Below are 24,674 nucleotides of genomic sequence, written 5' to 3' on the forward strand. Positions count from 1 at the left end.
CATCACTGTGGGAACGTTCTACAATAAAGTCCTGAAAAGATTGGCTGAATGCTCGGGTGGTGTGTTACATACTGTACAATATAACCATTAGAAAGGCGAACAAGTGTTGTTTCCCAGATCCTACGTGTTACAGTTCTGACAAGTGGTTACAACAGACGTGCTAACACGTTCTTGCTCTTGACAGATTCTATTTGGATATGCTGTTATGTTACTTTCATTCCTCTGCAGCACCATTAAAGCAGAAACTATTAACTTCATATATTGACAGTGATGTGTTGTGAATTTGTTGAAAATAATAGCATAGGTATTGTGGAAATGTGCTTCTTGGCTTTTCTCTTGTACAATTTTTTTCGTATCTGTGGTATTCTTGCTCGAGTTCAACTTCATGATGCCCACTGAATGTTCTGCATGCCAGCCAGTTGTTAAGTGGCTGTAGATGGGAGATGTGCATCAAGACCCCGTGGCATCTCCATTGGCTCACTCTCTGAAGGAACTGCCTGGGAACTTGAATGTTCCACTGGGATTTCCACTACATCTCAACCCTACAAAAGTCTTCATAACAATTAGAGAATTAAGATGGTTCAGATGAAATGAAGTGAAATATTTACTTAGGAAAGGTTACACTGTTAAATACATTGTCAAACTCCTAAGTAACTATTAAACAGACCTCACACTTAGCTTACTCACATCTTCCAGATTCCTTACACACCTCAGATTCTGACCCAACAATCCTTGGGGAGCCAATAACTACAGCCCTCCCGCCAGTACCAACTCCAATCCACACCAGAACTCCTCCCTGTCAAATCGATGCCCTCTTCCTTCCCCACACCCCCTACCCAGACCCAACTCAACACCCTGCGCCCCCTCACCAGCCCCGTGCTGCTGTCACTTTTTCCCTGCTGCCCGGCTACCAGACCTGACCATTCATTCCCTTCTGCCTGATGGACTGGAGTTGATCTGGATCCCCTCTTCCTCTGCACCCAACCCAAAATCCCCACAGCCAAACCTGAAACACAGCACCCACCTACCCCCAGACCCGACATCTACTCTGCCCACCTCCCAATTTCTCCAGCCCACCCCAACTTTCTAGAAACACTTACCTGACTCTTGCATCCCTAAGTGACACCCTACCCACTTGGCACCCTACTCGCCAGGCAACTACACCCCAGACCCATCTGGCACCTAATCCTCCCAACACACCATCAGACGCTTACTTTATGTACAGATGGTTTGCCCACAGCTCTCAAAATAGTTGTCTGGACCTTGAAATGTCAGAATGCAGCAGCAGAATGCAATGAAAGGATGGTGTGGTTTGCCTCCTTCTGATAGCTCGACACCACGAAAGGACTGGAAGAATAGAAGTACAGTTCTGGATTTGTGAATGAGCACTGAACAGAATCTCATCTCAGAAATACAGAACTGCCTTCTTTCATAAAATAAGGCACGGGTGGCGATCTGCATGAGGTTGCAAATGACGTTGTGAATCAGCGCATCATTTCATTCAGTGTGTAGCAGACCCAAGTGCTGTCTGTCACGAGCAATCGGACCTATTCATCCATTGCCTTTTTTTCCTGTTAGCTGTCTCACGCTGTAGACAAGGGAAGGTCAGTGACCCAAGAAGCAGTACTGGTTTAGCATTTCTGGCCTTCAGTCCGAGAATAGTCAGATCAGAAATGATTCTATGGTCGATAGTGTGGTGCTGGAAAAGCACAGCAGGTTAGACAGCATCTGAGGAGCGGGAGAATCAACGTTTCAGGCATAAGCCCTTCATCATGATTCCATGATTCTATGGACCCATTCTTCTATTTGCTCACCACTGCAGAATTTTGTATTTGCCACTTTACTTTATTCTTTCAGGGGAGATGGGTGTTGCTGGCAAGTCCAAGATTTGTTGCCCATCCCCTTGAACTGAATGGCTTACTGGGCCATTTCAACAGACAGTTAAGAGTCAACCACATTATTGTCAATCTGGAGTAAGAACAGGCCAAGCCAGATATCCCTCGCAAAAGAATATTAGTTTTTACAAGAACCTATGCAAGTTTCATTACTGACTTTAGCTTTCAATTCCAATGTTTTTGTCATTAATCAATTTTAAGTTCTATCATGTGCCAACATGTCCCTAGCATTGATATGTGGATTACTAGTCCCATTACACCTCTGTCTCCCCCAGGAAGGCTCCAGATATAAGGGCAGACAATGTGCTAATCTTTTTCTTTGAGGGAAGCCATTTGTAGTGTGAACATTGGAGCCCTATAACACACATAGGGCCCTAATTGTGATTTTGAGGTATACACAGGAGAAAAATGAAAAAAAACCCCAAAGAACAAGTTTTTAATTTAACATTTAGAGGCTAGGGAACAATTAGGTGCTCTTTCAGGCCTCATAGAGCAACATGGCCCTTTACTGACTGCCCAGTTCGAACCAGGCTTGGACTGTCAGCTGGCTCCATTTTGATGCTGGACATTACGAGCAAGCCCCTAATCCATCTTCCATCAAACACGCACCATCACCAATCCCCCACAACAGTCAGTCTGCCTCAAGGGAACAGTTCGGTACATGTGGAGCTTGTCAGCTGCATACAAATGAGACCCAGGCCTCAAAACAGCTTGAAGTAACTTGTTTACAGAAGCTTGACCAAGTGAATTCATTCCCAGCTACACTTGTGAGTCATTATAATCAGTCATCAATTGTACTCAAATACAGCAGTCCAGGTTTTCCTTTTTTTCATTCTACTATACTGGTCCTCAAGCATATTTATTACTTGTGTACATTGCCAGTATTTCACTGGATCAATCAGTATTAAGTAAAAGGACATACTCAAAATCTCACCTGACCTGTGTAACATGGTGCCATGTGTTTATGGCATTGTTCATGAAAAGCAGGCAACATATGCCCTTACCAATTCTAAATAGCCAATATGAATGAATAGTCAGCAGTTGGCATGTATTGATAGACTCTGAGTACATTTCTAACAATGTCCTTCTGGAGATAACACTTTGGTGTGTAAAATCAAGCAGGCAACAGGAGGTCCGAGCTCTCCACTTTTTGTCTTTGATTTTAATTGACATGGTACCTCAGGCTTGAGCAGAACTTTTTATTTATTAAAATCAGATTCCAAATTGGGTTTCACCACCTTGGGCTCAGCTCAGTACCCAACATAGCACCAATCTACATAAAATCAGCATCCTGCTTATGTGAGCATTTTTTTCATTCATTAATGGAACATGGGAATCATCGGCTGACCCAGCATTTACTTTGCACGGTTAATTGTCCTCAAGAAGGGATGGTGAGCTGCCTTCATGAACTATTGCAAGCCTTGGAGGTGTAAGGATACCCACAGTTCTGTTAGCAAGGGAGTTTGAAGATCTTCATGCCATGACAGTGAAGAAATGGTGATACAGTTCCAAATCAGGATGGTGTGTGCCTTAAAGGGGAAATGTGCAGGTGATAGTGTTGCCAATTCTCTGCTGTCCTCATCCTTCCAGAGGTCATAGGTTTGGAAGGTGCTGTCAGAGGATCTTGCATGAATTTCTGCTGAACATTTTGAAATTGATACACAATGTTGCTTGTGTGTGTCAGCAGCAGAGGGAGTGAATATTGAAAATGATCATTGGGGTGGCAATCATACAGGCTGTTTTGTCCTAAATGGTGTAGACCTTCTTGAGTATTGTTGGAATTGCATCCATCCTGGCATGTGAGGACTATTCCATCAATCCTTGTAGATAGTGGCCAGGCACTGGGAAGCAGAAAGCGAGTTACACACTGCAAAATTTCTAGCCTCTGACCTGATCTTTTAACCATAAGGGTTTATATAATTGGCTGGCACATAGATAGTGCAAATTCTACTTGCCAGTTATCTTCCCAAGACTGGATGTTGTCCAAGTCTTGCTCCAAATGGACACAGACATCTTCAGTATCTGAGGAGTGGTGAATGGAACAGATAAAGATATTTGGGACTAGGATACTCCCCTGATGAACTCTTGCAGACATATTCTGAGCTGGGATGATTGGCCTCCAACAACCATAAACCTAACACAACCAGCAGAGACTTTTCCCCATGATTTCCATTGACTCCAGTTTTTCCCAGGGATCCTTTGAAGCCACACTCAGTTAATATTGCTTTATTTCAGAGCAGTCGCCTCATTTCTGGAATTCAGCTCTTTTGTCCATGTTTGGACTAAGGTTATAATGTAATCAGGAGCTTAGTGAACCTAAACTCATGTCAGTGAGCAGTTTATTGCTGGGAACTTTGTTAGACAGCACTGTTTCTGATCGCTTCCACCACTTTGCTGATTATGGAGAGTAATTGCTGATAGGTGGCAATTGGCCAGCTTGGATTTGTCCTTTTTGTGGACAGGATGCTATCTGTCAATTTTCCACATTGCTGAGTGGATACCAGTATTATAGCTGCACTGGCATGTGTTGGCAAGGGGCATGGCTAGTTGTGGAGCAGTTGCCTACCGTACTACTGTTGGAATGTTGTCAAGGCACATAGATTTTGCAGTGTCCAGTATCTTCAGTTGTTTCTTGACATCACGTCGAGTTATGTTTCTGAAAAAGGGTATTTGTTGGAGTCAGAAGTACTTGATATTGCAGTAGTAACATTTTCTTGAGATTTCCTTCACAAATTAGTTGGTTGGCTAGTGGCCTTCTACGAAGAGACTTGATTTCACAGTTTTTCACTTCAGTTCTCCTGCTTGTTATTACAGATTGTTTCAGGTGAAACTTCCTTTTTAATAGCTCCCATAACTCAGTTGACTGGATGGCTGGTCTTTGCACTACAGAGTAAGGCTACCAGTGTAGGTTCAATCCCTGCATTGGCTGACAATGAAGGTCTCTCCTTCTTGACCTCTCCCCTCACCTGAGACATGATGACCCTCAGGTTAAACCACCTCCAGCACCTCTGCCTCATAAGAGAATAGGACAATTGAAACTTTATCTTTAGACATGTTTCCTCAATCTGTAAAATTTGAAATATTTATCCTTGTGTTTAAACCCTGTAATGGTCATGCTTCTCCCTGTATTTATTGCCTTCCCCAGTACAACACTCACTTTTACCTACCATAGAACTTTCCATTCAACTAGCATCCTATGTCTCTTGTTTATTTTTTTCCCTGTTACTGGTAACCAGGAAGTTGGTCCCTAATCCTATAACTCTCTGTTGACCTTTGCCCTTTAAAGTTTTGCTTAAAATTTACCATTTTGATTGACATTTTGAGCATTTATTCTAATATCTCCTTGCGTGGCTTGGTATCCATTTACCCCCCTCACATTTCTGTGAACTACCTTGTGACATTTTCTGCATGAAAGGATATATAAAAATGCAAGTTAATGTTATCAACTCTTGGCCTACCATACTGTAGCAGAGTAGGTTGAAAGGCGTATGCAACATTATTTTGCTCTTTTATATAGCGTCATTGCATCCTGAAGTGGAGACTGAAATGCTCCATCTATAAAAACCCACATCACTGCACACAGGGAAACAGAGTACAAGGAGTAACAATTTGCACTTTTACAGCACCTTCATATAAAGAAATGTCACAGACCATTTTACAAGGAACACTGAGCTGGACGAATTTAAGTAGAGGCGATTCCACATCAAGCTTTTATTTTCTTTTCAAAATCATCAAAGTGACGGGGGGGGGGGAGCAAATTACTTTTTCTATAAATGTCATGGTTGGTCTGAGAGGCAAGAAAATAAATGACCCAAGAGGCAAGAAAATAAATTACACTCTTAACTTTTCACTTTTGCTCATAGGTAACTGAATACAAAATGGTGCCTTTAGATAAAAATAGTGATTTTACTGGAAGTGAAGCTTCACTGCAGATTCAGCTACACTGAATTTCCAAAACTGGGGCTGTTGTGAAGTGTCAAGAATCTACCCAACAGCTTTTAAGTAACATTGGTTCCTACATGTCTTGTAAACTATGTATGTATATATACTGTATTTACTTCAAAAATAGACCTTGAGGTAATTTAATTCATGTGAAAAATCAATAAAATGTGTTAGCTACTAATTGCTAACAGATAGAAAAAGATGTGCATTGTCTGCATCTGGAGCTTTGTAAAAATCAGCACGCTCATAAATTATCAAACAGCAGGAAATGCCTCCCTTTTTTTCCCCTCAAAGAGAACTTGAAACTTTTTCTCCCTTCCTGCACTTGCTTGCTAATGGCATGAATAAAATTTTTAATTAGTGAGGATCTCTGAAAGGCTCAGCCTCAATGACAAATTATTTACGGGATCCTTTTATTCAACAGTTGACAGGGACTGGATTTAAAGGAAGCTTGATTATCAAAAAAGCTTGGGGCTACCTGAAGGTGAGAAAGCTAACCCTCCCCTGGGCAGTGTTGCTGCTCTCATTTGAAGAGAAGGGAAGTATAATTATCCTTTGACAGTTGGTGATAAACTAGAAGAATGAACATATCATTTACATCACATGACAGCAAAAAGAGCTATCTTCTTTGAGACCCAATAATCACAGAAGCAATGTTGACAGTCAGTTGATGAAGGATTAATACTTGTTTCCTTATACCACTGGAGAGCACAGGAGGAGTGAGTATGTTATCTCTTTGGGAGGATATTACTCCAGCTGTAGGTTGAAAAATGATTTAATGTACACTTTGGCCTTTGTAAACTCCTCGAATGGAAGCAGCAAAGTCTTTGACTAGAGGGTGACAGAATTCACAAAATGCCAAAGCTAATTAAAAGCCTAAACAAGGAACGTGAAATAATACCATGGCACATCAAACACAATATTTTAAGTGATTTATTGCTGTCATTAAAATATTGCAAAATGTAATCTGAGACAATTTGGTTAAGCATTATTTTGTCCGTTCCCACAGTGTGATTTCAGGATCTAATTTAGTAAAGATAGTTATGTCTGTCCAAACACAATTTTTGATATATCAGCCAACTATTCATTCTTGCTCCTGGTTCTAGATAAAATGCAATACGCTACAGTTTTTTAATGTTATAATATTCTTCAATAAGTTTGATCCAAAGTGAAGAGAGAACACATGGATGGGTATTTGCTTGTTTTGCAGCTGTGATTGTGAGTAGAACTGCACTTAACACAAATATGCTGACAATCCAGAACCTTTATTGGCTCATGAGCTAACAAAGCAAGCTTTTACTGCCCATTTTAATTGCCCTCCAGAATGTGGCAGCGAGCTGTCTTCTTGAATTCTTGCAGTTCTTGAGGTGTAGATACAGTCACAGTGCTGTCATGAAGGGAGGTTTCAGGAAATTGACCCAGTGACAATGAAGGAATGGTGATATATTTACAAGTTGAACGGTGTGTGGCCTGGAGAGGAGCGTCCGGATGTTTGTATTCAGCTGCCCGTGACCACCTGGATGGTACAGTTTACAGATTTGAGAGATATTGTTGAAGAAACATTGGTGAGTTGTTGCAATAGGTTGTGGATGCAGCCATCATGTGTCAAAGCAGGGGCCATTGAATGTTGAAAGAAAAAATGAAGGTGCAGCAGATGAAAATTAGATTTAGTGGGCCTAATTGGTAATGAAAATTTGCTCAGATAAGTTGAGCCAACAATTTAAAACAGCATGTTTACTTTTTTCACTGTTTTCAATGAATTGTACAGTGTGCCCATGAATCTAATGGGACCTGAGGTAAAATATTTCAAACTCATTGGATGTCGAATTCTCAAAAAGAACTTACTTTCCTTAGTTTTAGTTGAATTATTCTTCTGAGGTGTGAAAGAACAATGGTTTAATCCACTACCCAGCCCCATGAATATTTAGTCTAAGTTGGCAGTGATATTCTTTAGTGATTCCATTACAACTGAGTGTAACATTTCGTGTCAGTTTGGAATACTTCCAATAAATGTGCCTTTGGTTCGAAGTCAGAAATGATTCAAGCAGTACCTCATGCATACTTTTATCATGCAACCATTGGCTACTATGCAGATAGGGAAAAGCTATGACATTGAATCTTTTGCTCATCTCCCACCCAGCTTTCACCTCCCATGTTCAGAATACTAAAACTTGCAGTTCAGTATCATTGTTCTGTGCTGGTCTGTGTACAGATAAACATAAAAGATTTACAACCAGTGATGATAGATGTTTTCATCAGATGGGCTTTCTATCCATGCACCCAGCTCTTCAATCGACAATGGTACAGATTATAAACCCCTTTACAATGGTTGAAAAATGACATTTAGACTATAATACCGAAAGCCAAAATAGAGGCTTCAAAGACGGCAACAGTCTAGCTGATCATCAATGTTGATAACATCCGCACAAAATACAGGACCTCTAAGATGCTTTAGAAGTTGGCAAGTATATAGTAGACTACACAAACAAAAATTTGCATTACTGCACTTATAAATAGAGTCGACAGAGTTCTCTAGTTCTCTCAAAGAACTTGTATCAAAGCAGTACCTCAAACCTGAAATAAGACAGCTGACTTAGCGACAGCCTGAGTGAGTAAACTGAAGCAAACAGCAGTTAATTATTAATATAATACATCTCAACAAATGTTCTCCTAATCTGGAAAAAGTAAAAAAGACTCTTTGTCCAGTCAAATCACATGATTAGGCCCTGCATCCTAAATCAGTATTACGTCCCTTCTAACTATGTACTACAGTGCAATTGTAAATTCAATCATACCACAAAATCACCATTGATCAAATCAGCAAGAATACTTTAAAATGAAGATTTACTATCTAAGCACATGCTGCAATTAATACCTAGTACATCATTGGCAGGATCAGATGACCAGAATAAATCATCGTGCTTTCCTGGCTGGGTTTGATGTCACTTAAATCCTTTGACTGGATCAATATTTTATAAATTATTGATGTGCCATTTTCCCATTTAATGTTTTGAATCAATTAGGGACATTGCTGATAATTTTATATTGTTTTTGTTTCTACTTTGTAACATATTACGTTGTACATCTACATGTGGCTGTTGGGTCCAAAGCATTGACCCCATATTTTTCTGACACTTGATTCAAGCACTGAATATATTTAGTGAAGCTGTCAATAAAAATGTCAATTTAAGCTCATTGGTTGGAAGGGGTGATGGGATGATCTAATTAAAGAACATGTACTTTCAAGTCTGGTTAGCTCTGAGCTGGCATTAACAGGATGAATTAGAAGGAGTGCAGCTTAGAAATATGTACTAACATGACTGCCTTTCATCTTCCAGTTGATCAGTGGGATGAACAGCGGGGATGTCGAAATTTGGGTGCCACAGTTTAAACTGCCTAATTTTCCATGTTGAGACTGAAATAAACTGTATGACAGACTGGTCGATTATTTTGCATTAATGGTAAGTACTTCTACAATCAAGTTGAATTCAATGCTATTAATTCCGGAAACAGGAAAATATTTTGAGTGTTGAAGCATGACTCTAATATTTGCAAACTGCACATTTCTGGTACGGATTCGGAGGGATCGTCTCCTGCCTGTTAGCAAACAAACACCCAAATGGTGAACTTCTTTGTGGATTTTATGAGGAGTATGTTTGGTGAAATTCACTGGTTACTTAGTGTGGGTTCAAACCCAGTACTGGGCATGTTTGGTAATGTGAACTGACTGTTCAGTGCAGCATACAGGGAGTTTCATACTGTTTAAAGATGTCAATTTTTTCAGATGAAGTGTTAAACCATATCTTTAACTGTTTATTCACATAGCTGTGATAGATTCTATGACATTGTTCAGAGCAGGCAATTGATGAGTATCTGGTCAGTATCTTTCTGTCAACCAGCTGGCCAGTCATTGAGTGACTGTTAATAGGACCTTGAAGTAGCTCCCTTACTTGCCTGCAACTGTGGCTGCACTCACTATTAATTGAGAGTAAAGCACTTAAGCATTTCCTGAGGATGCAATGAGGTGCCATGTGAATGCAAGTTAATATTTTTCCAAATTAGACTTTGATTACTTCAAAAGTTAAAGACGATAAATAAAATTAAAAACATGGGAATCCAAGCGATGACAAAAAAGGGAAATAGAAGTTGCTTTTATGTTGCTGTCTAGATCTCAGAGGAATGGCCTAAGTACACTGCTCTCTCTTTCGTGCCTTGAATAGTGTGGACAGTCCCCATATAAATCATTGTCGACAGCTGAGTTGCAGCATGTAGTACATAGATACACAAATTGATTGTGACTACTAGGCTAGTGCGCCCTGAATAGTCAAATTATGGCTGCAGTGTTTACAGAGAAGCAGAAAGGCTATATGAGATGGCAGGGAGGGCCTCCTTAACACCTTAAAGCTCCAGTGCCTGCCCAGCAGCTCATCTTATTCACACCCTTACCAGTGGATTGAGGGAATTGCAGCTTCATGGGCTGCAGCCAAGGATTATTCTTGGGTACCATCCCTGACATGCAGGAGGAGACGAGGAGAAGGTGGCAAAGTAGGGTTACAGGAATTAATTGGAGCTGATAGGAAGTCTCCAATTGATGGGGTGAGTTTGATAATTGGGACTGGATCGGGGCTGCTGAGATGAGTGCTGGAAAGAGAGGTGCATCTGCTGTTGGTGGTCAGTGTATGGAAGGCTTGAAATCAGTGTGGGAGGAGAAGTCAGGAATTGGTGCTGCAATGAGGTTGATCTGAATGCCGGCAAGAGGTATCAACTGTCATGTTGGGGAATAGGCTACTCTTGGGACTGCAGGGAGTGGGGAGGGGGAGCAGTCTACATTTGGAGGGAGAGGGGGAGACTGTCAACCATGATGGAGGGATAGGCCTATGACTGGGCCAGGCATGACGGGGCAAATAGGCCTGTCATTGTGGGGGGGGTAGTGGTGGGCAATGTTTGGGTTTAGCAGCAGGTGAGGCCTGGGATCAGGGTCTGAGGGTGAGGTTAATGAGAGGCCTGAGATCAGGAGGGACTGGAGAGCTGGAGGTGTGCCTGGAGTAAGGAAGCTGCTGATTGAGAATTCCATAAGGAGGCAGGTGGTCAGGAGTGGAGGAGGCTGAAATGTTCCATTCAGGAGCTGGGAAGAGTGATGCTACTCCATCTGGAAGACAATGTGCTAAGTTTCCTGACTACTAAGAAACGCACCTTGTGGCATCTAGGTGCTACAAGAAGTTAATATATCCATCATTATAAGGATGGTGACAGGTGTCCAACATGGAGGAGTTAACAGCAGGGTCTCCAGTATGAAATGGCTATATTTAGACCATGATGTTTCCTGAAGGGAATTGCACTGTAGAAAACCATGAACTCGAATAGCTTTTACTACCATTCTTTTTGGCGAAACTTGCATTTATATGATGATGTTTACTCTCTATCCCTGGCAAAGTTAACAAAAAGCGCATAAGCAGCTTCAAGGAAACTCCAGGCCTATGTTGAAAACAAAGTGGGACTTCCTGATTGTGGTGCTGAATAAGTACAGCAGGTCAGATAGCAACCAAGGGGCAGGAGAATCAACGTTTCAGGCATAAGGCCTTCATCAGGAATCATGCCCAAAATGTCGATTCTCCTGCTGCTCAGATGCTGCCTGACCTGCTGTGCTTATCCAGCACCACAGTCTCGACTCTGATTGCCAGCATCTGCAGTCCTCACCTTCTTCTAGGGACTTCCTGATTGCAAGTTATATGAAATGACTGCAGGAAATGACTGCAGGAGAACTATGTCTCAGGAACTGCTGGCCACAGAAGACTCTATAAAATCAACTAGAGGGGACTGCAATAGCAACAGATTGTACTTATGTAGCACCTTCAACATAAGGTTTTCAAGGTGTTTCACAGGAATATGCACCAGAGTATTATCAAACAAAATTTGACACTGAACCACATGATGATGCATCATGGTAAAGTCACTGCACCACTAACTCTTCCAGCACCACTAATCCAGAATCCCACTAACTCAAAAGCTCAGGCTTAAGATCTGGGGTAAGAGTTCAAATTCCATCACATTAAATGATGAAATTAATAAAATCTAAAATGTCAAGCTGGTTTTACTAATGGCGATCATAAAACTATCATTGATCTTCTTCATAAACTTATATGGTTCATTAAAGTCCTTTTGTCTGATCTTGATTTGGCCTATATGTGATTCCAGATTTGCTGTATTGACTTATAACCATTCTCTGAAATGTCCAAGTAAGCCATTCGCTTTAATGACAATGAGAAACAGACAACAAAAGCAATGCCCACATCTGATGAAAGCATAGATTTTAAAAAGTTGATTAGCACAGGTAACCGAAAACTCGAGTCACAAATGTAATTTTTAAGTAGGGTCTTGAACGACTGGAGATCTAAGATGACTTTCAATAATTTATAAAGTTTTTCAGAAAAATTATATAATCAAGCAGACAAATACAATTCAGAACTGCCAAATGAATATATGCATGATGAATAAAAATATGAGTGATATAATGAAAGTGATAGAATTAGCACATAAAATTTAAGTAACAATAGACAGAATTTTTGATATCACTGTAATGTTAATAGTCAATTACAAGATAAGTAGTGGAATACACAACCAGTAAGGGTGTGTTAAATGACTGTGGAGAGTCTGTTGAGGCTTTGTAATGGATTGGTGAGAGAAATCTTGCTGAGTACTCAGAGCAATTTTAGTTATTGTGCTTCAGTGAAGGTATAGATGCATTACAGAGGGAGCAATGTGAGAGATCAAACACCAAGAATAATCTGAGGTGTAATAGGAGGGAGAGTTGGAAAGATTAGACAAACTCAAATTCTAGAGGCTAGAGCAGATTAATGGAAAATCCAAATAAGACAAATGAAGAAGGAATGAGATGGATAACCTAAGCCTAAATATTATTTTGAGTTGCCATAAATTTAAATGAATGGAACTTAAGTGTAACCCATATATTGGAAAGAATGTGTACTCAAGGGTTGATAAATGTTTGGAATAATCAACTAGGCAAAGCATTGGAGTCTTTTGTGTTCGGGGGTTCAAATGCTGATTTGGCTGATTGGTAGAAGTATGAATATCAATGATTACTGTTTCTGACCTGAGTTTATTCTCTTCCAAATTTGGTAAATTTTTTAAAAAGTTGGACTTCTGGAAGCCTTTATCCTAGAACCAGAGAACGACAGAATCACAGAATGACACAAGACAGAGGGAAGGCATTTAATCCATTGGTAGAGCTATTCAACTTGTCCCACTTACCTGTACTTTTCCCATAGCCCTGACAATTTTTCCCAGCATATGTTTATCCAAATCTCATTTGGAAGTAATGATTGAACCTGCTTCCACCACCATTTCAGGCTGTGCATTCCAGATCAAAAATACCTGTGGAGTAGAAAGAAATGTTTTCGATGCCATTTCTGTTTTTTTTTACCAATAACCTTAAACCTGTGTCCAATAGTTACTGACCATACTGCTGCTGGAGAAACTTTACGTTCAATTACTTCAGTGAGGTGTTAGTAACTGCTTTTGATATCATGACAGTATTGGACCCCAGTGTGGCATTGAGTAGCTCTAACAAAACTGCAGGCAATTCATATTGAGTGGAAATCACTCCACTGTTCTAAGTCACACAAACAGAAAAGAAGATGGTCGCAGTTGTTGAATATAAATCATCTCAGTCCCAGGATGTCTCTGCAGGAGTTCCTCAGCATAATTCCTTGGCCCAACCACCTTTAGTGCTTAATCAATGACCTGCACATGAACATAAGTAGAGAAGTAGCTATATTCACTGATGATTGCACAATGTTCATCACCATTCAGACTCCTCGGATACAGAAGCAGTCCACGTCCATATGAAACAAGATATGGATGAAAATCAAGCTTGGGCTGTTGAGTGACAACTTACACACCATACAAGTGCCTGACAAGAGAGAATCTAACCAGAAACTCTTGGCATTACCATCACGTATTCACCCACTATCATTAAAATTGACCAGAAACTGAATTTGATCAGTCATATAAACAATGTGGCTGCAAGAGCTGGTCAGAGGCTGAGAATTCTGTGGTATGTAGCTTACTTTCGACCCTCCACAAAGCCTGTCCACCATCTACAAGGAGAAGTGAGGAGGGTGCTGGAATAGTCTTCACTTAACACTCTAACAACACATTAGAAGCTCGACATCACTCAGAACAAAACAACTTACTTTAATTGGCACCACATCCTCATACATTCCTTCCCTCCATCATTGAAGCACAGTGGCAGCAGCAAACACCATCTACAAGGTGCTCAGCAGTAACCATCAAGGCTCTTTGGATAGCATCTTCTAAACAGCAACCTCTCCCTTCTAGAAGGACAAAGGCAGTTGATACACAAGGACACTATTGCAAGCTGGTTCCCCTCCAAGTTGCACACTAACCTGACTTGAAACTATATCGTCATTCCTTCATTGTCACTGGTCTCAAAATCCTGCAATCCCCTTCCGAAAGCATTGTGCATGTCCCAACACCCCCCGTGGTTCAAGGATGTAGCTCACCATTACCTTCTCAGAGGCAATTAAGGATGAGAAATAAATGTTGGCCTAGTCAGCAACACAAATAATAAAAATGTTCATGAATTTGAACAATTCCTGAAAAAAAATCTCATTTTAACTTTCTCTGTTTCCCCACTCTCTGCACATAGTTGAAATCCTTCATCCCTGGTATAATACAATTAAGACTCTGCCTGAGAACTTAATGCTCTTCCTAAAATTTGGTTCCTTGCATTAAACACAACACTTAAGATTAAGTCGGGTACAAACGTTTACCAATATGTTCCTTGTTTTTGCTTATTTTGTAAACCGTTTGGGAGGTTTAAGGTTAGTGGCCTTAGGGAGAGAGTCGTAGGATGGGGCTACCAAATCACAAGGCCTCAAAGGCAAGCAACTGGAACAAGGAGATATGATAGCACATTTATCTTAAATCCACCAAGTCCGCATCTGGAGGGAATAAGTTGCTGGGTCAGAAAACCTGGTCAACAACAGTTAAAGTTGAAAAGTAAAATGACATTGAGGTTCAAACCCTTATTTTCATGTTTAAAATGGTAGCCACCTACTTGGATCAAGTTGGTGGCCCACTATGTTCTAATCTCAGTAACAATTGGAAATATGTGCACTGAAGGTGGGTATGGGTTGGAGAATAAATATCTGACCATTTAGTCCTCCACACCCAACACAAACCTGTAAATATTTTAATGATCCAATTCAGCCCATACCACGAATAATCCAAAAGGAAAAAACAGTAAAATGTGTAAATTACACATACTGAGCTGACTCACCTTGTATTCCTCAAAATGGAGGTCCATCATAACCAATACATTAATTTGCAAGTATTGCTTTATTTTACTGCTTTTCTTTCTGTCTGGGAAAGCTTAGGAATTTGGATATTTCTCAACAACCTATTAATATGCCATACTACCTTCAAAGATTTGGCTACATAATTGACCTGGTCTCTCTGCTTCTGCAGCTCTTTAAAAGTATTTTGTTTCAACTTTTCACCTCTCCCCATTGTCCTGACCAAAATAGATCACATCAGAGTTACTTGTGCTAAATTTCATCTGCCATGTGTCTGCTCATTTTATGATGTGCAGATATCTTTCTCGGTACGTCACTTGCACCTTATTGGTGTTTACCTTTCTGAGTTTCATGTTTTCTGCAAACATTGAAACAATGACCTATCCAATTCATGGTCACTAATCAAGACCAAAAAAAAGCAAAGGTCTCAATACCTAACCACTGGTGCAAACAATCATGGTGCTTTAATACCACAGGCTTCAGTTTTTCTAACAAGTCATTCACTATATATAAGAAACAATGGAGAGCATGAAAATACTGAAATTAAATATTAATGTTCCCTTATGTTTGCATATTGTTCTTTCTTGCCAACTGGATCCACTGTAGACACAAAATAGTGTCATCCAGTTAAACATGCAAGGACAATTAAGGATGTCAATAAATGTAGGCCTAGCCAGCAATGCACACATCTTTCTGAAGAATAAATAAAAATAACGTTACTTAACACTAACCTCAAATGTGCATTTCTTGAGATGTGGTATTTCCATATCTCTGTCACTCACTTTTTGCATTCACAAGTACAAAAATGTATTAGTTTGTACTATTATTCAGATCACCATTGCTGTTTCATGCCCAAAAATTGCATTTGCCTAAATTCATTGAAGTTTGTAAGGACTCCACATCAAAAGAAAAAAATTCTGCCCTTCAACATGAGCTGGATTCAAATCCAGGAATGTAACTCACTGCACTGTGTGTATCAACTTTCATAAAATGCCATCTAGATTTGATCACATTTGCTCCTGAATATGGATAATTAACTTGCACCATTTAAAATAATTCACTAGATGTACTATTTTGGCAATAAAGCACAATGTAGACAAATGCATACCATGCAATTTTCTCTTTCCCAGATGTTTTACACTTCAAAGAAGGATTTCATCATGAGGCATCTATACCCTCTGAGAGCTAGATCTCTATTTTGTTGTAACACAATTGGAGCCCCTTTTGCAAAATGGTAGACCTAGGAACATATTGGTAAGCTAAAACTATGGGTTCAGTTGGTTTTTGATTTGACATTTAAGGGCAAATTTCATTGCACAACACCCAGCAGCCAGTTGCCTGGTTGGCTCAGTACCTATTCTACATTTTGCCCGGGTACTTTTGAGGGCAGACTTCAGTCTGCAGCTGCAATAGGCACACACCCCTTAGGGATAGTTATTGACATGGGAGGAGGAACAGTTGCCATCCCTTGACTCATTTCCTTGAGAAATAAAAGTAAGGTTCACTTTTACAATTTTTACAGACTTGCTCTTTAAGCATTCAGAACGGTCTGTGAAGCCTCTTTCGAGCTGCCCTTCTTCTTAAATCCTCGTCTCAACACAATTTTACTCCAGTTGTGCGCTGTTAAGAAGTTTCCATCCATCTTATTTAAGCCTGCGGTATTTCTCAACAATGCAAAGACAAGGAGAGAAGAACATTCTCTTCCTCTTTTACATTACAGCGTAATTTCAGTCCAGAGTTGAATCAAGAAGCAGACATTTGGGGATTGTGGGGGTGGTGATGGAGCATTATACTCTCCTTTTCCTTGTTACTTTTGTCTCCTCCCCTTCAACAGACAATAGTTTATGGAAAAAGTGGAGAGCTTTTTGTGTGTCATTCATCACCATTTCAGACCTACTTAGCTTTATAAATTGAAGTCATAGCAGAAGTAGGTCCATCTTGGAAATACCCTATGTTATCTTTGGATTCTCTCAAAAACTAAACAAAAAGTCATCCAGAAAAACTACCTTCCAGGCTAAACATACACGGACAGAAGTCGAGTTTGCCAAAATTGCTGACTTCATTGCTGCTTCTAATTTCCTCTGAAAAATATTTGTCTTGCCACAGTGATTTTTTTATTGATTAAAGAAGTACTCTTTACTTTCTCCAACTCTTCTTGAGAAATACCACTGATAAGAAGCTCACATTTGATGAAACCTTGATCATCACAAAAATAAATGGTTCTGACTTGTTTGAATTGCAGCGAAAGATTGTGGTCTTTGTCAGGCAGGAAATCTGGAGCACTGAAAGCTCTTTGTTACCATGGAGATGGGAAAAACACATTACAAGTCTGATTCTCCTTCCAAGACTGATGAATTTACCTGATGCTGTTTAACCCTTCCAACAGTCAAGACTTGATACTATCTGTCCATAATACAACTAAATGGTCACTTCACTTTGTGTGCCTTATGCGCCCAGTTGAACTTGGTATAATCATTTCCCCAAGCTAACTTCACATGGTCCATCTTCAGAAACCTTTTCAATAGCCTTCCACTGATTTAAACCAAAGAAAATGCTGGATAAAAAAGACCAAGACCCTTCCAGATCAACTTCCATCATCCTTGTAATCACATGACAATCGAGTTTTTGACCAATTAGAGCAACTAACCTTAAAAGCTTGGATCATTGCCTAAATATCCAATATTTGGAATGACAACTATTACTATCAATCACATTCAATATCTATCAGAAAATCATATTGTCTAGGAGTTTTTAATTGTTAGCAAGATACCTGGAGGCCAATCAAGTATCAAAGAGAGCAATTATCAGAAAAATTTACTCCTAGTTCTCCAGTTTTAGTTTTTCAGTGAAAAGAGTTGGAATTCTGTTTACATAACGCATTGATTTTCAAATCAGTGCTACAGGCTAATACACCTCCCCTTTTAGTTTGCTAAATGGAAGTTCTTTTTAAAAAATAAAAATCACTTTCTTTCTCAGTCGACAAGTGAAAGCTTACAGCTCTGCACTTCATCTCCTCCACATTGGAGAGTCAATGGACAAAATGTCCTTCCTGCTTGATGGCCTGTGGGGAGGGGGATATTTAATCATGCGGTGACAGTTGGGACCTTATCATTTCCCAATCTCCATCCTGACTAAGTCCATGGCAGGGAGGTCATGGACCATCTTTCCACTTTGCAAGCAATAATTGCCCATTTGAGGCCCTTTTCCCATAGCCAACAGTATTCAACTGATAATGGATTTGGCAGGGGAAGGGGGCTCACAATACAGGGTACACAACAAGTAACCCCACAAACCCACACCCACCACTATTAATTACTGATGCATTCTCCTGACAATGCTTCTACAAATCAGAGTCCATTTGCTAATCAATCAGAACTATCCTTTTTTATTTCATTTCAATCCTATCCTTCCATTATAAATGTTGTTTTCCCTTTACTTTGGTATTTCTTGGAAATTGTCTTGATGAGTGGAAAATGAAAAGCTTTGACAAAACGTATAATTTTCAGCAATATTATTAAGATCCAGCCGAGACATTTTCCCAGAATTTAAAACCAGTGGCAAAGGGGCAGTGACCTTGTGGAAAGTTACCAACAAAGATGTAGCAGGCTTAGAGAATGGATTTTCTCTTTCCCAATGTGCCTTTGAATTGGGCACTACCTGTAGCATCCAGCAATAGTGAAAGCAGCATTCAGATTGAAATCAGCCAATTAGACAGGATAATTCTCACAGACAACAAAACAAGAAGTTGGAAGTATGGATCATAATTTGTATTTTAATCCTCTCACAGAGAATAAATTTGAGACAAGACTATAAAATGGAAGCCAAAATTACAATAAAAATGCTTTAAAATATATTTTTCAATAAATCATGAATTTTTACATATTCCTCTGAGAGAATGAGAATCCACATTTACAAAATTAAGTTTACAGGGCCAAGGAGTTGTTCCTCAATAATAACGTTTAAAGTGCTATTAAGAATTCAGTCACATCCTTTCAACAAGGTTTATTTTCTTCAATGAATAATGTGAAAAGGTTGAAGTTTATGCCAATTCATTGATTCTGCTGGTAGTATCTACAGACGCTGTAACAACAGGAGATGTGGAGGAGTAGAGAGTTCTATTATCAGAGCTTGATAAAATGCTGGAGTGGAGAAGAAGCAGGATATTCAGCAACAGGCACTCAGCATCATGACTGACAAGTCAACTCTTTCATTGAGCACTAAGTTGCTGCACTTCCAAAACCTGATATCAGAAAAGCAGCTACTTCAGCGCTCAGGCAATGAGCTGTCTCTTGATTACGTCGAGTTGAGCATCTCCAGATTTGTGTTTTGTTCTAGGAAGTAAACAGAATTAACCCAGTAAAGATTCTCACCCACTCCAATGCTTCTCATTCTTTGTGAGGCAGTATCTTTATCCCACTCTCTGCCTTCCAATTGCAACATTAGGAATTGAGTTGAAAGGGGTTGTGCATTCGTGCGTTCCTACAGTCACTGGGACTCTACAATCAAGAAACCAGCACTGACGAAGACATCTGGCATTAACAGCTTTTAAAGTTGTTTCCAAAAATAAACATTCTTTTAAAAATGATCTTTTTTTTGAAAATCTTTGCAAAAGCTGAAATGCATTCACAATTGTTGTGTGTACCAAGTAATGACCATTTTTGGCTGTGTTGACTGAGAGTTTTAACATGCCAATTTTTCCTCAAAAGGATCATTTCAAATCTATTCACTGCATGTCTGATAATATCGTGATACTTTATTTTTAACTGATGACATTATTGCTTCAGGAAACTCTCCCCTCATCACCCACCCATTACTAAAAAGTTCTGATTCTGTGGTTATTGAATCATGTTTCCTCTCTGATACAAATTGACGATAATGTCTGTCAAGCTCTTCCTGTCTGGCTTAAACAGTAACGCAATTGCTTTTTGTCTTCAGCTTATTGCATCAGTCAGGGGCAATGTTCATAAAAGGCTGCATCCTGCAGAAATGACAGTTCCATGACTTCATTCATCATTTTACTGCTTTTAGCCTCAGTCCAAGCTTATTCTGTAAACCATACCTCATTGCTGACAGCATTGGTAAAGATTGCAGTTGCAGGGTTTTGTACTGTATGTAAGTGAAATAGGAAGTTTACAAACCTCACATATTTCAATTATTATGCAGTGTCCTGGTAACAATAACATTTATAATTATAACATTTGTCATTTATAATTTGTCTTTCATTTCTGATACACTTCGCATAAGTATTATAAAACAGAATTTGAGACATTGTCATGAAGTAGTCAATATTGGGGCAGATAACTAGACCCTGGATCAAATAGGAGCTATTGAGCATCTTTTAAAAGACAAAATGAGGTGGGCAGAGTCAAGAAAGGAAATTCTGTGTGTAGAATCTTTGAAAGTGCCGTAAGATGGCCTGGTTATAGTCAGGAATGTGCAGGAGGATAGGATTGGAGGAGCTCAGATATCGTGAAATTATAGGAGATTACAAAGATAAGGTGGAGCAAAGTCATGAGGGAAATTATGTTTTTCTCAGGCACTCTGGTGTATTATTGCTTTCTGCTCTTTGTATCGGGCAATCTTTTATTCTAAGTTCTTTCCAAGACTTGATCTTCAGTTCACCTTCTTGCTTCCCCCTTGTTCCTGCAACTTTCATTCAGTTATTTCCATGCTCACAGACTTGCAAAGCATTAACTACAATCTTGGGCCAAATGCCCTATGACTACTGACAATTAATTTAAATCATATAGGCACTGAGGAAGCATTGAACTGTGACAACCTCAGGACTTTCCAAAGTATAGTACAGTGAATCAAGTCATTTTTTGAAGTTTACTGCCCTGTGGCATTTTTTGCAGTGCTGGAGAACAGATATTTTGAATTTTCAAGAGAGTCGTGGTGGATCTAAATGTAAGGTAAGAGAAGTTGGCTGGACTGTCAAGGAATATGTCTGCTTCAGTAATATATTGTTGTAGTTCCTCATGGACTGATGCATAATTTGGAAAAGCATCATGGGTAGTAGACAGAGGGAACAGAAAGATGGAGCAGTATTTAAAAGGAGGAGGAAGCATCTGTAATCCATATGCCATGGACAAGTTATGTGTGAGCAGATAACTAGACTTCAGTTCTCCTAAGATGTAATCCCAATATCACAACTACTGTAAATGTTACCATCTTTCAATTCATTTGCTACATAGCATCACAGCATCCTCTTGGCCAAAAGTGTAAAATAAAATTTTCCAACGCGTAACCATTCCAACTACTTTTTCAATAAAAACCTCCAATTGCACATACAAAACCATTGAAATTCCCCGGCATTGTGCTAAGCCTACTGCTGTAGCAAGGTTAGCGGATGGCTGCTGATTTTCACTGGGTGGCTGCGGATGACCAATAGCAGGATAAACAAACAACATTGGCTTTGCACTGTGTGGGACAGGTGGCAGCAGCAGTTTGAGCTGTTTGGCTGAGGGGCAACTGCAATTGGTGGAATAGCAGTGGTAGCAGAATGAGTGCATTCATCCTGAGAGAGAGATCAACTCTGTTTTTGCACAATGGAGCCCCTGTCATACCACCAGCATTGGTCACTCACCAATCCTTGTGTAATATGCTGGAACACAGGCTGCTTGGCTGATGTGAAAACCAACGAGTCTCTTTGAGCACTGGTACCTGACAGGCAGCAGTTTGAAACTGCGTGGCAACTGGTACACAGCACATGTCTGAGATTCCATTACAGCACTGAGACACTTTGGCTTCTGGAGTGAAAACTGACACATTGGTCACAAGACACATCATCACAGCAGAGTCTGCAAATGCTGTCGTAGAGTTAGCCATCAGGTCCACCTCGAAAGGTTGGACTCCAAGCAGAATGTGAAGCTCTGCACTGCATTTGAACCACCCATGCTCATTTCATTGACAGTGATGTAGGCTGTCCAGTAGGCATCTTAATAGGAATGACCATTAGCATCTTCCCATGTGTCTCTCCCCATTAAAGTCCTCACCTGCGTCTCCTGGAGCAGAATCCATCTGCAACCTTGCACACAGTTATCACACAAATTAGTCTTTCCCAGCCTTTCATGTACTCAATGACGAATGATCACAACGTGACCCTCACCTGTATCAGAGCTGAGGGCTGTCAGATGAAGTGGCACTACCTCACCGTCACATGTCAGCTGTTCCTCATGGCTTTCTCAGGAGGCTGCAGTTGCTGTCTAGCCAGCTGCCATTAGACAGCTGAAAGCAGAAATACAGAAGGGTAGGGTTTGGGTGAGGGGTTGAGATAGCAGATGGTAACAATCAAACTACACTTCATGCCAGACAGCAGGATGTGGGGTGAGATGGGAGTTGAGAAGAGACATAAAGCAAAAACAGTCACCCTGCATGTGTTCAGCATTGCTGCATATATTGGTTTCTGTCCCAGCTGGCTGCATGCTACACAGCACCATCTCCACGTAGATTAACCTATGTGGAATCACTAGGAATTGGATATGAAGCAGGTGGCAGTATTGCTTGTGTGAATGTGAGGTGGAGTATCTGAATGATAGACCTGAGTTCCAATTGCAGAGATTGATGATGGGTGTGTAATAGAGCTGTTCTGTGCATTGGGGAGCTGCAAGAAAGTTTAGTGAACAGTGCATTCACTGACCTCACTCACAGCTGTTTCCTGCCCACTAGTCACTTCTCTATCTTTACTAACATACTACCTCCAACACATGAGCTCTTATCTTATGAGTTAATCTTTTGTGAGGGACCTTGTTGAATGCCTCTGGATGTCCAAATACAACATATCTGCTGGTTCCCTTCTCTCTACTCTAGTTGAGATTTCCTTGAAAAACACCTGATAAATTAGTCAAGCATGATTTCCTTTTCTTGAAACCATGCTGACTCTGCTTAATCAGATTATTATTCTGCTATTACCTACTTAAGATCTGATTCCAACAATAGCTATTAGACTAATCAGCCCATAGGTGCCCGCTATTTGCCTCTCCCTCTTTTTGAATAGGATGTCACGTTGGCAGTTTCACAAGGCCTCCAACACTTCTCCACAATCCAAGGATTTTTTGGAAACTTACTGGCAAAGCATTCATTATCCATGTAGCTACGTCTTTTAGGATCTTATGATACAAACCATAGGGCAAGGAGTCCTATCTGCCTTTAGCCCAATTAGTTTGTCAATACTACTTCTCAATGATGGTAATGGTATTTAGTTCCTCAGTGTGATGCTGGAAAAGCACAGCAGGTCAGGAAGTATCCGAAGAGCAGGAGAACTGACATTTTGAGTATAAGCTCTTGATTCCCAATGAAGGGTTTATGCCTGAAATGTCGATTCTCCTGCTCCTCAGATGCTACCTGACCCGCTGTGCTTTTCCAGACAGCACCATACTCTTGACTCTGATGTTCAGCATCTGCAATCTTCACTTTCTCCTACTTAGTTTCTCCCCTATATCTTTTAGAATTAATGGGATGTTTGAAGTATCTTCCACCATAATGAATGATTCAAGTTTAACTCATCTGCCATTCTTTTGTTTCCTGAAACCATCTCCCCAGTTTCATTTTCTAAGTGGCCTATATTCACTTTGCCTTCTCTCTTCCTTTATACATAATGTAAAGAAGCTCTTATTGTAGTTCTTTATATTCCTCTCTAGTTTCACCTTGTACTTTATTTTCTCTGACTTTATATCTTCTAGTCCTTCTTTGCTGGATTTTGAATTGTTCCAGTCTTCAGGGCTATCATTATTTTTGGCTCCTTAAATCCTTTGTCTTTCAATTTAATATTCTCTCTAACTTCTTTAGTTAGCCATAGTTGGGTCATGGTTTATACCATGCTTAGAATTTTTCTTCCTTGCTGGAATGTATTTTTGCTGAGAGCCATTGATTACCTCTTTAAATGTCTGCCACAGCTTGCTTACTGTCAGTCCTGCTCATCTATCTGTCCTGTTCACTGCAGCCAACTTTAACCTCATTTCATTGTAATTCCCTTTATTAAGTTAGACACAGTTGTTTCTGACCCAAGTCTCTCACTCTCAAACTTAAATTAAACTTTATCATGTTATGATCACTATTTCCTATATACTTTGAGGTTATTAAAACCTACCTCATTGAACTCCTTGCAGCACTGGTGCCATGTCCTAGGGTCAGACTCTAGTTACTGATGCTCCTGGTCACCTTTCCACCCACATTTCCTTTTCAAGATTGCCTTGTTAGCCTCCTTGCTGTATGTAGAAACATCCCTTGCCCTCTCACCGACTGTACTAATGCTTCCTGAAATCCTGAGAACCCTCCCTGTTTCTTATTGCTCTATTTCTTTTACTTTTGCTTTTTACCAATTTCAGAGACATTCTGTAGCAATTTTGGCTCAATGATGCTACATTATTTTCTTTGATATTAACATACTAATAATAAACAAGGATTGGTGAAACAAATAATGTGGGTTCTTATTTGAAGATGAGACTGTATACAGATAATATTCACTATGAGCTGAGTATGGTACATCTAATTTCTATCA

General features: G+C 40.0%; 1 long non-coding RNA gene across 2 annotated transcripts in view; it reads left to right on the forward strand.

The window, feature by feature from the left end:
• Positions 1 to 24,674, forward strand: part of LOC122554268 (uncharacterized) — a 76,045-nt gene that overhangs the window by 25,012 nt on the left and 26,359 nt on the right. For both annotated transcript variants that reach the window (XR_006312952.2, XR_006312953.2), the window contains exon 2: positions 9,176 to 9,298. This is a non-coding gene — a long non-coding RNA (uncharacterized LOC122554268). The remainder of the gene's footprint in view (positions 1 to 9,175; positions 9,299 to 24,674) is intronic.

This window comes from Chiloscyllium plagiosum, unplaced genomic scaffold (assembly GCF_037043375.1).
Source record: "Chiloscyllium plagiosum isolate Xiang-an unplaced genomic scaffold, Cpla_swu_hap1 HiC_scaffold_9, whole genome shotgun sequence".
Lineage (NCBI taxonomy): Eukaryota > Metazoa > Chordata > Chondrichthyes > Orectolobiformes > Hemiscylliidae > Chiloscyllium > Chiloscyllium plagiosum.